Genomic DNA, 16834 nt, shown 5'->3' on the forward strand with positions numbered 1-16834 from the left:
CAGGAACTCAATTCCGATTTCCCACATGAGTGGCAGGGACCCCACCACTTGAGCCGTCACCTGCTGCCTTCCAGGGTGTGCATTAGCAGGAAGCTGGAATTAGGAGCAGAGCTAGGACTTGAATCCAGGCCCTTATTGCATTATGGGATGCGGGCATCCCAAGTGGTGCTTTAGTCACTAGGCCAAACACTCTCCTCTTGCCAAGGGACTGAGAAGTGACCAGGAAAACGTCCATTGATCATAAGTAAATGATCAAACATCGAAGAGCACAGAAAAAGATGTGAAGACAGAACTGTCTACACTTCCACACTGTTAATACAAGCAAAGAAAGACACGACTCTCTCTAGTCTTAGCTCCTCCTACAATGGCACTTCCCATAGGGCTTTGTCACTGATGTCACGGGAGGGTGTGAATTCTTCCCAGGAAGCAGTGGCCATCATTCGGGCCACTTTTCAAGTTAGGAAGCAGGGCGACAGCAGTGCCAGGGTAAAGCTCCTGCTAGAACCCATCTCCACGAACTCCAAGTCTAGACGTTTTCCGCCTTCCACCTTACTCTGTGCAGGAGGTCTGGAGATGTCTTTGGGAACGCAGGAGTCCTGCAGTGCACAGCTTGCTGGGAAGGGATCTAGAATGCCCAAGAGTGTGAAGGTTGGGATTGGAGGTGGCGGGAGGATGGAAGGTGATGTCCAGACCCGGCTAGTCCTGGACCATCTTCATACACGCAGCACAGAGTCGATGCTTGGTGCAGAAAAGCACATGGAATCTGCTTCAGGGGCAGAATATTCCTGAAGAGATATTTAGCTGGGCAACGTTTCATACAAACACTAAAAATGTTTCATACTACCAAGTTCCTTTAGCTTTCTGAAAACATTCTGTTTGAAAGAATTTTTGTCGTTGAGCTTGGTTTATATATTCTTTTGAGTTAAACAAAACAAATACTGTTCACATAAAAATAGTAGTCCGAGGATGATAGAAAATGAAATGTTTGGTTATGTGTTAGGAACGGTGGGTTTTCTTTTAGTGGGAGGGATAGAGGGAATATAGATGGAAACAAAAGGAGAAGCTGGTTGTGGTCCATTAACTGTGACAAATATCACACTAGGATAAGATGTTAATAGTAGGGAGGCTGGCTGTGGGCTATGTGGGAATTCTTCCCACTACGTCACAATTTTTGTTTTGTAAATTTAAAGTTATTCTGAAATAAAATGTTTTAAAAAGAACAAAGCTACATGTGAATTTAAGAAATAGAAGATCTTAAAAAATGAAGCTACAGACTAACATCTAAAGACATTTTGGTTTCTGGTTGTTGGTTTAGGTTGCATAGTAAAAAGAAGTGAATTCTAAAGAATTTGGGGATCTCTGTAATTAGCTACTTGCAACGTATATAAATTCATGGAAAATTAAAGTAAAGGGCAAGCTTATTTTGAAGCAATTTTTTTTTTGAAATCGTGCATTGCTTTTTCTGTTTATGTACTTTCCATGAACTTTGTAAGATGCTTGTATTATATCTGCAGTCTGTCACTACTTTTCTTGTCTTGCAAACAAGATTCCCTGATATCTTCTCCTTGGAAGTTGCCATGTCAAGTGTGCTGTGAGAAGGGAAGCAAACAGCCGGTAGGGATGGAATATGACGGATTCCTTCTGAAACGTTCTGCAGTGGCACGCTTATCAGCCTAAGCTCACTCCCACACTGTGTGCATTTTCACTAATCCAGACAACACTGCCTAACCTAAGCCAATGGGAGAGGGAGACAGACAGGGAACGGGGAACCTAATACTGTCTCCAGTGGCGTCTGGCCAAGCAGAACTGTTAGTCTTGAAATTAAGAAGCACATAATCCTATTGCAAATTGCCTTGAAATTTTATGAATCATGAAATGCCCATCAAGTGCTGATTGTGGAGATGTAGAGCCCAGTGACAGTGTTTAGAAGCAGACAGAGAGAATCGGGAATGGTTTGATTTTATGCTGGAAATGGGGGCCTTGGGTGTTAAGGGACAGAGGTCTTGCTTTGGCCCACTATTCTGGAGATGGGAGCCTTGGGTGTTAAGGGACAGAGGTCTTGCTTTGGCCCATTTTAAGCAATGTTCCTGTTGCCACCATGCCATCGTTAGACACGCAACAACGTTGATAGCTCTCAAATCTCTTGCACCTCTGTTATCTCTTCAAACTCTTAGAATGGCTCTGTGAATCTTTCCAGAATCTATTCAGTTATGATAATTTTTAAAACTACAAAACTGAGCCTTCAGAAAATCAATAAAGACAGTGATGCTTGGGGGGAGGGGAATCCTCTATTTTCTGGTTGTTCAAACAAACAATTCTTTTTGTTCACAAATCCTAGAAATCTAGTAAGAAACCTCTGAATGCAGTTAAACAAAGAACATAGAGAGAAAACTTTCACATTTCTCAACTGAAGCTTTGTCTTAGGGCAGGTGCTCAGCCTGGCAGATGCCCGTGCTTGGGTTCTACTCTTGGCTGCTGCTCCTGTCCCCAGCTTCCTGCCAGTGCAGACCCTGGGAGGCAGCAGTGATGGCCCAAGGAATTGTGTTCCTGCCACCCCTGTGGGAGACCTGGATTGAGTCCTTGGCAACTGACTTCAGCCCAGCCCAGTTCAAGAGCCTATAGCAAGAGAAAGTATGGAAGTTTTAGGGGTCTAGCCAGAATCCAGACCCCAGGTAGGCAGGCTGTGTGTCTTCTCTGGGAGGGACCCAGGCCTCGGGTGGAAAAGGGGCTGCTGCATGGTTTTGCAGAGCCCCTCCCGCACACTCCCCACCCTGGCCGTGGAGGCTGGAAATCCCTTCCCTGGAGCCTGAGATGCACCTGACGTGCAGATTCTCCAGGAGGTCCAGCACAGGGACTCAGTTCACACGGAGATGAAAGTGATAGAACAGTGACGCCAGGAAAGGCTGGGGATGAGCACCCAAAGAGGGTGGAGCCGAGTGGGGACAAGACGTAGCAGCACAAGGAGCAGCCCTAAGGGCACATTCGCATCCTGTAGCCCTGGCCAAGTCTAACAGTGAGGGTTGGCAAGTAGCTTGCAGTGAACAGGTGGCACGGGATGCTTAGAAATAACCAACTTGCGCCACCCTTCTAATAATAACAGGATGGATCTGGGCTGCCAGCTCACAGTCCCTCAATAAACATCTTTGTGATCCAGTGCCCGTGACCTTGGATAACAATTCATTGTGTGGGATAGTCCCGTGCATTGGAGGGTGGTTAACAGCATCCCGGTCTTCTACCCAAGAGGTGCCAGTAGCACGTTTCCCCTTACCAGTTGTGACAACCAAAAATGTCTCCAGCTATGGCCACATGCACTCTGGGGGGGAGAATATAGCCCCTGGTGAAGACCGCATCACCGGACTTCTCTGTAACTCAGCCTCCTGGCCAGCGGCAACCCCCTGCCCACAGGGAAGATCTTTCCTCTTCGTTTGTGTAAAGCCTGTTGGTTTCCAGTGCTCAGATAAAGAGGAAGAGGAGGCAGCATCGCACTCGCCCAGGCCTCACTTCTTCATCTTTGTCGTGAAGCGCTGTCTACACTCAACCCACACTCGCTGTTCCCAGTGGCAGCAAGAATGTCCCTTCACCCTTCAGAACAATCCCCTCCCCTCTTCTGTCTTGGTCCTGTGTACATTCAGTATCTTCGCGTTCTTATTTTAAGCTGGTGTCATTTCGCTTCGAGGTGGAAGTAGAAGTTTATGACAATCTGGAGAGACCTGGGTTATTGGATTTTTCCCAAGAGGAATAAAGTCCAGAAATCCTGTAATCCCGGTGGCTGGGGACTGGCCTGAGACGTTATAACCTTACATAAGCTACCTTTAGGCAGGATCTTCTAAACACCGAGCGGTTCTTTCCACCGAAGCTGTATGGCACACTGTTAAAGACAGAAAACTGGGAGTGGGGGGCGGGGCGGGGGAGGAAGTTAGGAAAAAGAAGAAAATCGCCCAGAGTTGTCCTCCCTCTAGTGCAGCACATCACTTGATTGCTGTTCTCTTTCCACCTCATTTCGGATGTGGCCGTCTCCACCAGGAAATATGCCAGGCTGAGTTAAGAAGGCTGCTTTGTGCCATCTGAAAACTTGTTCCCTTCACTTGGCATCAACGAAGCATTCCATCGCTGGCTGCAAATGGCTGCGAGGGAGCCAGCCCCGCACTCTGAGCTCCCAGGCAGACTCTCAAAACAGTTGTGTCATGAAACACTGTGACAAGAACAGCGTGGTCCCGGGAGAAGGGAGGGCAGTGGCCTGGCATCGCGGCTGGGTGGTTCCCTGGCCGTGTCGGCTTCCCTGCCCAGGACCGATTGGACCTGGCAGTGACTGTGGACAGAGCATTGCCCCCTGGGAGATGCAGCTGCGGGTTACAGCTTGCTTGGTCGCCGTGGAACTGAGAACGTCTCACTTCGTGCACAAGCCCTGCACGTGAAAGTTGCCAGGCTCTCCAGGGACATCCCTGTTGAGAAAGCAGAGTCCCTTGGAAGTGACATCACTCACACAAGGTCACGCAGCAAATAAGTTTGTGTGATGGAACCGGATATTGTCTTTACTCTCAGATCCTATTACCTTAGACGGCCGCTACCCACACATTATTGCCAATAACACAATTACGATATCAAGTTGATCCTCCCAGAAATGAACCAGGCCCCAAGGAAATGGAGCCCAGAATAGGCAAAGTCTGAAACAGGGAAGAGGGGAAGAAAGATGCAAATAAAAGAATTCTGAATAGCCAAAGGTTCTGAGTCCCCAAGGGGATCAAGTAGCACAAATGGTGCAGTGGTGGTGTTGGTGATGATAGTGATGGCAATGACGATGGTGGTGGTTGTGGTGGTGGTGATGGTGTGATGGTGATGATAGTGATAGTGATGGTGGTGGTGGTGATGGTGTGATGGTGTGATGGTGATGGCAATGACGATGGTGGTGGTGGTGGTGGTGATGGTGTGATGGTGATGGTAATGATGGTGTTTATGGTGATGGTGTGATGGTGTTTATGGTGCTGGTATGATGGTGATGACAGTGATGGTGATGGTGGTGATGGTGATGGTGATGGTGTGATGGTGATGGTGTTGATGGTGATGGTGTGATGGTGATGATAGTGATAGTATGATGGTGGTGGTGATGGTGTGATGGTGTTGATGGTGATGGTGTGATGGTGATGACAGTGACGGTGATGGTGATGGTGGTGATGGTGATGATGGTGATGGTGGTGGTGATGGTAATGGTGATGGTGTGATGGTGATGATAGTGATGGTGGTGGTGGTGGTGGTGGTGATGGTGATGGTGATGATGGTGTGATGGTGATAGTATGATGGTGGTGGTGATGGTATGATGGTGGTGTTGATGGTGATGGTGTGATGGTGATGACAGTGACGGTGATGGTGATGGTGATGATGGTGATGGTGGTGGTGATGGTAATGGTGATGGTGTGATGGTGATGATGGTGATGGTGATGATGGTGATGGTGATGGTGGTGGTGATGGTAATGGTGATGGTGTGATGGTGATGACAGTGATGGTGATGGTGGTGATGGTGATGGTGATGATGGTGATGGTGGTGGTGATGGTGATGGTGATGGTGTGATGGTGATGATAGTGATGGTGGTGGTGGTGGTGGTGATGGTGATGGTGATGATGGTGTGATGGTGATAGTATGATGGTGGTGGTGATGGTGTGATGGTGGTGTTGATGGTGATGGTGTGATGGTGATGACAGTGACGGTGATGGTGATGGTGGTGATGGTGATGGTGGTGATGGTGATGGTGATGGTGGTGGTGATGGTAATGGTGATGGTGTGATGGTGATGATGGTGATGGTGTGATGGTGGTGGTGATGGTGTGATGGTGGTGGTGATGGTGGTGATGGTGATGGTGATGATGGTGATGGTGTGATGGTGATGACAGTGATGGTGATGGTGATGATGGTGATGGTGATGGTGATGGTGATGGTGATGGTGATGATGGTGATGGTGATGGTGGTGGTGGTGGTGGTGGTGGTGATGGTGATGGTGATGATGGTGTGATGGTGATAGTATGATGGTGGTGGTGATGGTGTGATGGTGTTGATGGTGATGGCGTGATGGTGATGACAGTGACGGTGATGGTGATGGTGGTGATGGTGATGATGGTGATGGTGATGGTGGTGGTGATGGTAATGGTGATGGTGTGATGGTGATGATAGTGATGGTGATGGTGGTGATGGTGGTGCTGAAGGTGATGGTGCTGAAGGTGGTGGTGTTGGTCATAGCAGAGATGCTGGTGATAGCAGTAAAGCACTCAATATTAATCATTCAGCAATTATTTATTGACAATCTCCCAGTCTATGCACAGGGGTACAATTGTGAACTGAGCACTTTCTGTTCTCACAGAGCTTACAGACTGATAGAGAAGGCAGAGTAGTAAAGAGAAAAGTTTGGCTGGCGCTGCGGCTTGCTAGGCTAATCCTCCGCCTGTGGCACCTGCATCCCATATGGACACCGGGTTCTAGTTCCGGTTGGTCCTCTTCCAGGCCAGCTCTCTGCTGTGGCCCGGGAGTGCAGTGGAGGATGACCCAAGTGCTTGGGCCCTGCACCCCATGGGAGACCAGGAGGAAGCACCTGGCTCCTGGCTTTGGATCAGCGCAGTGCGGTGGCTGTGGCAGCCATTTGTGGGGTGAACCAATGGAAGGAAGACCTTTCTCTCTGTCTCTCTCTCTCACTGTCTAACTCTGCCTGTCCAAAAAAAGAGAGAAAAGTTCCACACGCATGGCAAACTCTCTGATGTAGATAAGCACAAGGTTGTACAGGAATGCGGATCTCCCAGATTTAGCTCAGAGTTTTCTCAGAACTAAGCACGGCCTAACCAGTGTGAGAACAGTGGCTCAAATTTAGAAACGGCTGACAAGGGAGAACCCATGGCCATAGTAACCCATTCTATTATTCACAGAAACCTCTTCTCCACAGTGAAAATTCAAACAGCCAGTCAACAGAAGCTTTGGAGGGTCATGTAGCCGGGGTAATTTGCTCTTCTGAGGGCTTGTTTGTTTTGTAATTCAGAATACACAGCTTGCCGCAGCTAAAATTTGCTTCATGGGATCTCAATACTGACAATTATCTGATTCCATAGTATTTTTTAAAAAGAAGATTTATTTATTTAGAAGGCAGAGCATCAGAGAGGAAAAGAAAGGCACACACATACAGAGAGAGAGAGAGAGAGAGAGAGAGAGATCTTCCCTCTGCTAGCTCACTTCCCAGATGGCTGCAGGAACCAAGTCCAGGCCAGGCTGAAGTGAGGAAACAGGAATGCCATCCTATTTTCCTGCATGCGTGGCAGGAGCTCAAGAACTGGGGCTGTCGTCTGTGCTTTCCCAGAGCATCGGCGGGGAGCTGGATTGGAAGCAGAGCAGCCGGGACTCAAACCAGCAACTCCAACTTAGGATGTTAGCATCACAAATGCTGTTTTCGCCCACTATGCCACACTGGCCCCCCTGATTCCATAGTATTTTGATGTAATTATAGTAAGAAAAAAAAAAGAAAAGAAAACCCACAGCATTAATCGGAAAATTCACAAGGTGAGAGAGGAGAAAAAATGTCGATGTAATTACATATTTTAAAATTCCAGTGCTGTATACTGTTGCCAGCCTGAACTTCCCAGCTTCCCTTGAGGTATGCACGTTTATTTTTAACCCCGGTCTTTTGCTACTATCGAACCATGATGCCATCATTAATCCCCATTAATACCTTGCTCTGACTGTGGCTTTTGGGAATTAACTCAAGATTGAACTTTTTAAACCAATCGATGTTCAAAGTACTCTTTCGTGTTACAAAAAAATCTTGAACTCCAGCTGGCAAATCAAACTGACCACAGCTGGGGGTAGGCCCTGGATTTTTCTAGCTCCCAGTACGAGCTGAGTGACTGTAGACCTTTGGGATCACATGGACTTCACAGCTCTGGTCCTCAAGCGTCTGGGGTCTACAGGTAGACTGACAGTCACTTCACTTTGCCCTTCTCTCCTCCCCGTCTCCTTGTCATAGGGTTTAGTACTTCTTTATCTTTCCATGCCTGAAAAGCACACTGATGACGTCACTTCCTTGCTACGTTGCCAAGCTACTCCACAGGGGGCTTACTACAAAAACAAAACTCTGCTTTTTATTTTTTTGCAGTTATTTATTTACCCATCTCAAATGGGCAACTTCACACTCAGCGAAGGTTTCCCTGCGACAAACGTTAATTGCAAACATTCATATTACAGTTAAACATTTGCCTGAGTTAGAAATTCCACACCTGATTCATCCCAAATGAACTTTAAAGATAGAAATATATACAGAGAGTCTATTCCCCAATCATACCAACCGACTGCAGCGGAGTTCTCTAGCAGTTTTATTTTTGAAAAATTACAAAGCAGCATCTAACTGCACCCTTGGTTTATAAAGCAGTTAAAAAAAAAAAAAGCCTGTCATAGAGAAATCTAAGGGCAGGTACTCAGTGGTCATTGTCCCCAACCTTTTCACCATCAAGGAGCTTTTCCACATTTCCCCTCATGGGTCTTGGTTTTTGAAAATTTCTTCTATCAAAGAATACATAGTTATGTAATAATAATTAGTTTCCACATTCCGGTGTCAGGTTTATGTAAGAGCCCGTTGGAACTGCTGCTGGAGTAGTAGCATGAATTGTGGCGGTAACTATCCCTACCAGATAATCGAGTTAGCCACACCACGATTCAGCGCCCCCGTGCGAGGGTCCAGATACAGCTTCGCTTGGGAGTGCTGAGAGACTGACGGTGACTCACCAGCATTGCACACCTGCAAGTCTTGGAGGTCTGCTGTGCCAGGGCTGGGGACCATTGCCAGAGGATTGCACGGTGGACTTGAGTCCCCCTTCGTGGCTTCTCCAACCCTACCAGCTTTTATTGTCAGTGCAGGCAGAGGCTCTGCCACGGGGACAGAGCCCAGTCAGCAAGGGCTCCCATGGTGGCCACTTTCGGAGACTCTAACGAAGACAGCTAGCGCAGTCCAATAAGTAAAATACTAAATTACCAATCCTAAAAGTGCTTTTTTAAATAGAAACCATTGAAGTTGTAATCAGGATATTTTCAAGAATAGAAGGCATGGCTATGATTCCAGAATGATCTTGGGACTCCAAGGAGGTTGGAGAGGTACAGACTCAGGAAAATCCTTCGTAAAGCCAGGAGGTGGTCTGATCCACGGGGACTTTCAGTTCTGTGGACTGAAGCTTTGTAACGACTAACTATACGGGAAGCCAGTGGGAAAATAGAACCCGCCTAGCAGGAAGTGTGTTCACAGCCACTTTTGAGGAATTGCATGCATTTGGTCAGTAAGCAATGAGCAGATGAAGAGTCCGAGGTACAGCACATTGAGTCACTTTATCCAAGCTCACAGGTGGCCGTGGAGAGGGCTCTCGGCTGCTGGACCCTGCTGTTCCACACACGATGCTTTCTTTCCCCTGGACTTGTCCTCTGCCTTCCCTCTCTCCTCATCACACGCGCTCCTTGGGCACAAATGTAATTCCTTTTATATGCCCTGTCTGAGTCAATCCTTCTCTTTTTGGTGGGGGGTGGGGAGAGTGAGGGGAGGTGAACTATTCAGACACCTTTTTTTTCCCTCCTAGGATGAAAGCCAGCCATGTAATGAAGTTTCCATTTGTGGGCAAATGGCTTGCTTTCTCAATTACTGAGGTTACATTTCTTACGCCTGCTCTCCCCATACTTTTGGAGAAAAACAGACATTTATTACAAGCCGTCTCTCGAATGTGATAATCATAGTCAATCTAAATGTCTGCTCTCCCCGAATTGCTTCCTGGAATGAGACTTCAGGACAGCATCTATTTTGTAATCACACAGACTATTTCTGCAACCCCGAGAGGGGAGGGCCTCTCAGCACGCCCTCCAAGCTGCGCAGTCGGTGCTGCTCTGGGCTCCTAGGGCAGACATCACCTTGAGAGACGGCTGGAAATGCAGCTACAGCCCAGAAGTCTCCGTCTATGCACTGTAGGTTCGAGTTTTGCCCTCTCTCTTTTTCCTCTTGACCTCGCCCTCTCATCTCCTCTCCTTGACCTGCATTTTCCTCCCTGCCATCCAGGTTTGTTTGTTTTCTTTTTCATTTATTTTACTCCTTTGAAAGACAGAGTGACAGAGAAAGATGGAAAGACACCAAGAGAAAGAAATCTTCCATCTGCTGGCTCACTGAAGCCAAGAGCCAGGAACTCCATCTGGGACCCCCAAATGGGTGGCAGGCACCCAGTCACTTGGTCTGTCTTCTACTGCGTTCCCAAGCCCATTAGTAGAGAGATGGATCAGAAGCAGAGCAGGGCCCGGCGCTGTGGTATTGTGGGTAAAGTCACCATCTGCAGCACCAGCATCCCATATGGGCTCTGGTTCGGGACCCAGCTGTTCCACTTCTGATCCAGCACCCTGCACCTGGGAAAGCAGTGGAAGATGATTCAAATCCTTAGGCCCCTAGCACCCATGTGGGAGATTAGGAAGAAGCTCCTGGCTCCTGGCTTTGGTCTGGCCCAGGCCAGGTCATTGTGGCTGTGTGGGGAGTGAACCAGAAGATGGAAGATATGTCTCTTGCTCTGTCTGTCATACTAGTAATTATGTTCTTCACAAAGTAGATGAGAGTTGTTTAATCAGCTTTAAAAAAATTGAAGTAAAATTTACATGCAATAAAAAGCATGGTCATTCAAGGCAAAGTTCAATGAATGTTGATTGGCATAATCACCACCCCCATCAAAATATATACGCTTCTACTCCAATTTCTTGTAATAAACTACACTTTCCTATTCTTAAGATTCACATAAATAAATCCATACAGTGTGCAGGGCACTGGCTTGCGTAATGAATAGTTGTGTGTCATTGATAGTTTCCTTAGCTTTACTGTATTGTATATCACAATGTGCTCATCCATTCACCCATGGTGGACATTTTAGACATTTCCAATGCGGAGCTATTCTAACTAAAGTTACTGTGCGCACTCTTCCACAAGCCTTTTTGCTTTCAGATGCCTGGGGTAAACAGCTAGAAGTGATGTGTGTAGATCATGCAATCTGCAGAGGAGTAACTTTATTGAGAACATGGCAGCTTTCCTAAATGGTTGTGCCATTTTACGTTCCTTCTGGCAATGTATAAAAGCCCTGGTTTTCCCACAATGTCACCCACTCTTGATGTTTTCAGCTTTAAAATGTTAATTGTCCTAGTGTATGTAGTGTGACATCTTATTGTAGTTTTAATTTTTATTTCTGTGGTGACTAATGATGTTGGACACCTTTTCTTTATTTTTTTAAGATCATATTTATTTATTTGAGAGGTAGAGTTACAGACAGAGAGAGGGAGAGACAGAGAGAAAGGTCTTCCATCCATCCAATGGCTCACTCTCCAAATGGCTGAGCTGAGCTGATCCGAAGCCAGGAGCCAGGAGCTTCTTCCAGGTCTTCCACCCCGGTGCAGTGGCCCAAGCACTTGGGTCATCCTCCACCACTTTCCCAGGCCATAGCAGAAAGCTGGATTGGAAGTGGAGCAGCTGGAACCTGAACCAGCACCCACATGGGATGCCGGCACTGCAGGTGGCGGATTTACCCACCTACACCACAGCACTGGCCTTCAGAACAAGATTTTTAAAAATTTTATGAAGTCCATTTTTTGGTTTCTTTTTTTTATAGTACTACTCAGGAAGCATTTTATTTCCTCAGGCCATGAAAATACTCTTCTATATCTCCTATATTGTTTGAGGCATTTCAAGGCTTTGTAAATTGAGCTTGTACCATTTGTTCTATGATCTTCCTTGAGTTATCTTTCTGCATGGAGTGAGGTAGGGGTCAAGATTTATTTTTCCCCAGTTTTTCCATTTGTTCCAACAACATTTTGTTGGAAGAAAACTTTCATTTGTTGCGAGTACTTTCAGCTCTTAAGAAGGCTGTCATTTTCCCTATTGAATTGCTTTGGGAACTTGACTGACAATCAAATGACTATGTGAGTATCGATTTGTTTCTAGACTATTCTGTTCCATTGGTTTATTGCCTATCCTTATACAAATAACATACAGTCTTGACTATTGTGGCTTTTATAGTAAATATTCAAATCAGGCAGTCATCCAACTTTGTTTTATTCTTTTTCAATATTGTTTTGGTTATTCTAGATCCTTTTCATTTCTGTATAAATTTTAGAAACAGCTTCTTAGTTCCAGCACAATGTCTGCTAGCATTCTAACTAAGCTGCTATTTGATGTTGTAAAGAAACACAAAGAGGTAGCCTGGGCCCACTCTGCAGTGGGGCCACACGCATTCATTCAACACCACTTCCTGAGTTCCCACCCTGGGAACACACAGTCAAAATAGCAAGATGCCTTCCTTCAGTCTGATAATGAGAACAAGGACAATCAAACCAACGGCACAATGCAATGTGATAGGATAATAAATAAAGAGTGTTATGCAAGCACAGAGTAGGGCATCCCAGTCAAAGCAATAGGGAAAGATATCCAGAGACAAACCAGCTGAGTTTTGAAGAACCAAAAGCATTCACCGGGTAAACGGGAGTTTGGGTGTGGAAGGGAATCCAGAGAGTGACAGTTCCAATAGCAGCAAACAGCGTGTTAACCCCACCGTTACACTCAAAGCTAAGGAGATGGTAGGTGGATTTCTGCTCTTTGGATCAAGTGTGTGACTCTGGCTGTTATGGATGCCATGAAATCCCAGACAGTATCAAGGCCGGGGTGCTGGGCAAGGGGAGGCATTTCAAGGCTTTGTAAATTGAGCTTGTACCATTTGTTCTATGATCTTCCTTGAGTTATCTTTCTGCATGGAGTGAGGTAGGGATCTTTGGATCAAGTGTCCTTGTGTAGGACTTCTTGTGTGTGTGTTTGCTGGGAGGAATAACCCGTAGGAGTGCCTCGTCTTCAGCTTCCCTCCCGTCCTTACGACAGAGCTTGGAGACTGGCAGAGTCACACAAGAGGCAGACCCCGATATGATTTTAATTTTTCAAGCTGCTACCTTCAAATACAAGTTGAATTCAAATACATAGAAGAGAAAGAGCAGAAGAGCTGTTACTGATGAGAGGTGGTGACTGTAGCTCCCACCACCAATACCCTGTCCCCACCTCTATGTCCCCAACATGGTGACTGCGGAGGTACCTGTAAAAAACCCCAGGGAACCACTGGGTACAATTTAACAGGCACAACGCCACTTTCACCAGTGAATCGGATCAGTTGTCCCAAGAAGTAGCTGAAGACTTGTGGTTCACAAGCCCTAGAAAAGACCTTCTACAAGGAATAATTCTTCTCCTTCCCAAATTTAACTCTATGCCTTTGAACCTGGTTCAATTTATATCAAAAGATCTTTGAGAAGCTGTTATAGACAAGGTTATGCATAAAACTGTTTTCTAAAAGAGTTACAGAAATCCTAGACTTTATGAGGACATAACTTTTAACAATGAAATTTAACAGAATGCGACAGGTTTATCATGGAGAAAAGTCATTATATCATAACTGCATAAAATGTTCATGCAGGAGAAGAAGCATAGCTTCATGTATTTTTAAAGGAAGCAGAAAAATATCAAGTATACAAAATGTGAAGGTTAGAGAATCAACAAATGCCACACTCTTTACTTGTCAGCATCCAATTAAAGTCAGCTGAGGCCCCAAGGCCCAGATGGGAGACAGGTCCCATGTGGATCATGTCTTAAGGCTTTTTCTGTCCTTTGAACTGCATGGGAATGCAGGACTTTTTCTCACTTGAGGGTGAAGATCTATCCAGTATAACTCCAAGGGCAAGCCCCAAGGTCATGGTGGGCCGCCTGTGGTGGCAGCTCCGCTCCCTCAGAACCAAGCACAGCCAGACCTCCTGCGCTGACCCATCCACGGAGGGCCTTCCACCCAAGAGGCCCTGTGCTCCCTGTGCATTCCCGCACGCCCCCAGTCCCCGATGGTCCACTTCCTGAATGACAGCGACAGACCTCCCTCTCCAGCCCTCACCTGTGTCGCTGCCCCTTCCGTGTTTGAACTAACCCGTTTAATCACTGCTCGTGGGCCTGAACCTTAAGATCAGAGCAACAGCCCACACCACAGGGCACCTGCTTTCACACACAAGAGAAAGTTCATTCTCTTATGGCAAATATTTGGGGAAATTTGAAACATTCAAAATAAGAGTGAAAATAAGAATTGTGTCTACCCTCACAGCACAGTTAGCATCTTGGCAGGTACTTCCAGTAAATTTTATGTAAAAAAAAAAATTGCCAAAAAGAAAATCAAACAATACAGAAAAATTTAAAGATGAACGTCTAAAAAATAATGCTTTCCAGAATGTTCTTCTTTATTAAGGCTGAATAGAATTCCATTGCATATAAACGTGCGTTTTGATGCACTCATCTGTCAGTGGGCACTTTGGTCGCCTCTATATCTTGGCTATTGGAGTACTGGGAGTGCAGATACCTCTTCGACATACCAATTTCAATTCTTTTGTGCATATTCCTAGAAGTAGGATTCTGGGATCATGTGGTAGTCTTATTTTTTATTGTTTCTGTTTTGCTTATTGTTGAATTGAGTTTTGTATCTATTTTAGGTGTTAGCTCCTTATCTGACGTGTGGTTTGCAAATATTTCCTCCTGATTCACTCTGTTCATTGTACCCTTGGCCATGCAGAAGCTTTTAAGTCTGATGTCATCCCATTTATTCTTCCTTTGTTGCTGGAGCGTTTGGTGTCAGATCCAAGAAAGCCATTGCACAGATCAGGGTCCCATATCTAGTAGTTCTACAGTTTCAGGTCTCCTGTGTAAGTCTTTCGTCTGTTTTGAGTTGATTTTTGTATACTGTGTGAGATAAGGAGGACCTCTTGCTAAGTGAAAGAAGCCAGGCACAGAAAGATGAACATTGTATGACATCACTTCTAGGTGGGATCTTAAGGCTCAGTCTCCTAGACACAGAGAGAAGAGAAGTCGTACCAGTGGCTGACGTGGCTGACGTAGAAGCAGAGGGGGAGACATGGATCACAAAGTACAAACCTGTGGCCAGACTGGAGGAGTAAGCTCTAGTAATCTATTGCACTGCGTGGCAACCACAGTTAATAATAACAAATACTTCAAAATTATTAACTGAATACATTTTTTATTGCAAAAACTGTAAGTTGGTGAAGTGACAGGTGTGTTAATTAGCTTGATTGAATCTTTCTACAGGGTACACATAGATCAAATATCACATTGCACTATGCAACTGCTATTTGTTAGCTAAAATCAAGTTAAAAGAAAACACTTTCCACAGAAAATAACACCAAATTTCACTACCAAGAAATAACATTCATTAATATTTTATTAGCTCAACATGAATATTTAAATATATAAATATAGTTTTAAATCATGATTGATACTATACTATGAATAGTAGTCTAGTTTAAAAGTATTGCATTTATATAGCTCTATTGAGATTCAGTTGGCAATGAAATGCTCATGTTTAAGCTGTTCAATTTGATCATTTTAATATAGACATGCACCTATGAAACCATCACTTATTTAAAATAGTAGACATATCCGCACCCCCAAGTGCTGCCTTTATCATTTCCCTCTCCAACTGTAACCTGCCAACCTGACCTCCCCAAACACTAGCCCACTTTCTACCACCATACATTGATTTGTGCACTTGAAAATGTCACAGAAATGAAGTCATACACTACTACTGTTTGTTTCTCTGGTTTCTCTCATCCTTCGTTTGTGCACTTTGAGGTTGGGCCATGCTACTGTTTGTATCAGCAGTCAATCCTTTTTACTGATGAGCAATAGTCCATGGTATGGGTGAACCGCTATCCGTTTACGTATTTACTTGCGGATGCACAGTTGGGCTGTTTCCAGTCTCACAAATAAAGCCAGGAACATTTGTGAAAATCTTTTTGTAGACACAAAAGTTTTGGTTTCTCTTAGGCAAATGCCTGAGAGTGAGATCTAATATACTCGAGAAACTGTCTGTTTTCCGGAGTAGTTGTGCTATTTTCCATACCCACGGGTAACATAAGAACCCCGAGTGTTCCACATCCTCCCCAACACTTGACATGATCAGTCTTTGTTTCTAAATTTATGTATTTATTTGAAAGGGACAGTGAGAGATAGAGAGAGGAAGAGAGAAAGAGAGAGAGAGAGAGAGAATCTTCCATCTGCTGGTTCACTCCCCAAATGGCTGCAGTGGCCAGAGCTGGGCCGATCCAAAGCCAGGAGCCAGGAGCTTCCTCTGGTTCTCCCACATGGGTGCAGGGACACAAGCACTTGGGCCATCCTCCACTGCTTTCCCAGGCCACAGCAGAGAGCTGGATCAGACGTGGAGCAGCCGGGACTCAAATTGGTGCCCATATGGGATTCCGGCACTACAGGCGGCGGCTTTACCCACTATGCCACAGCGCCAGACCCATAATCAGTCTTTCAAATTCCAGTCTTTCTAAAGGTGTGTAAGATGTGAAGCAGTGCCTCCCTGAGGACCGATGGTACTGAGCATCCTACTTGCATGGATTTGCCATATGTACCTTTCGGGCAGAGTGATTCAAGCATTTCCTCAGGTGTCTAAGTGGCATTTGCTTTCTCGTCCTTGAGTTTCAAGTATTCTGTACCTTCAGATACAGAGCGTGATTTACAAGTGTCTTCTGTCCCTCCACGCTTATCTTTTCATTCTCTTCGCTTTCAAAAAGCAAAGGTTCTTCATTCGGATGATGTCCAACTTGCAAATATTTTCCTTGTGGATAATGCGTTTTAGTGTTCTACCTAAGGAATGTTTGCCTATCCCAAGGTCACACAATTTATCCTGTGTCACCTTAAAGTTTTATAGTTTCAGGTTTGGCATTTAGAGTTAATTTTTATATGATACTGGTATAAATCAAATTTTACTTTTTG

General features: G+C 45.4%; 1 protein-coding gene across 1 annotated transcript in view; it reads left to right on the top strand.

Annotated features, from left to right (window-relative positions):
* F13A1 (coagulation factor XIII A chain) overlaps positions 1-16834 on the top strand; it is a 178110-nt gene that overhangs the window by 78141 nt on the left and 83135 nt on the right. The window lies entirely within an intron of this gene.

Source organism: Oryctolagus cuniculus, chromosome 5, assembly GCF_051225735.1.
Source record: "Oryctolagus cuniculus isolate XC-2025 breed Fujian yellow rabbit chromosome 5, ASM5122573v1, whole genome shotgun sequence".
Classification (NCBI taxonomy): domain Eukaryota; kingdom Metazoa; phylum Chordata; class Mammalia; order Lagomorpha; family Leporidae; genus Oryctolagus; species Oryctolagus cuniculus.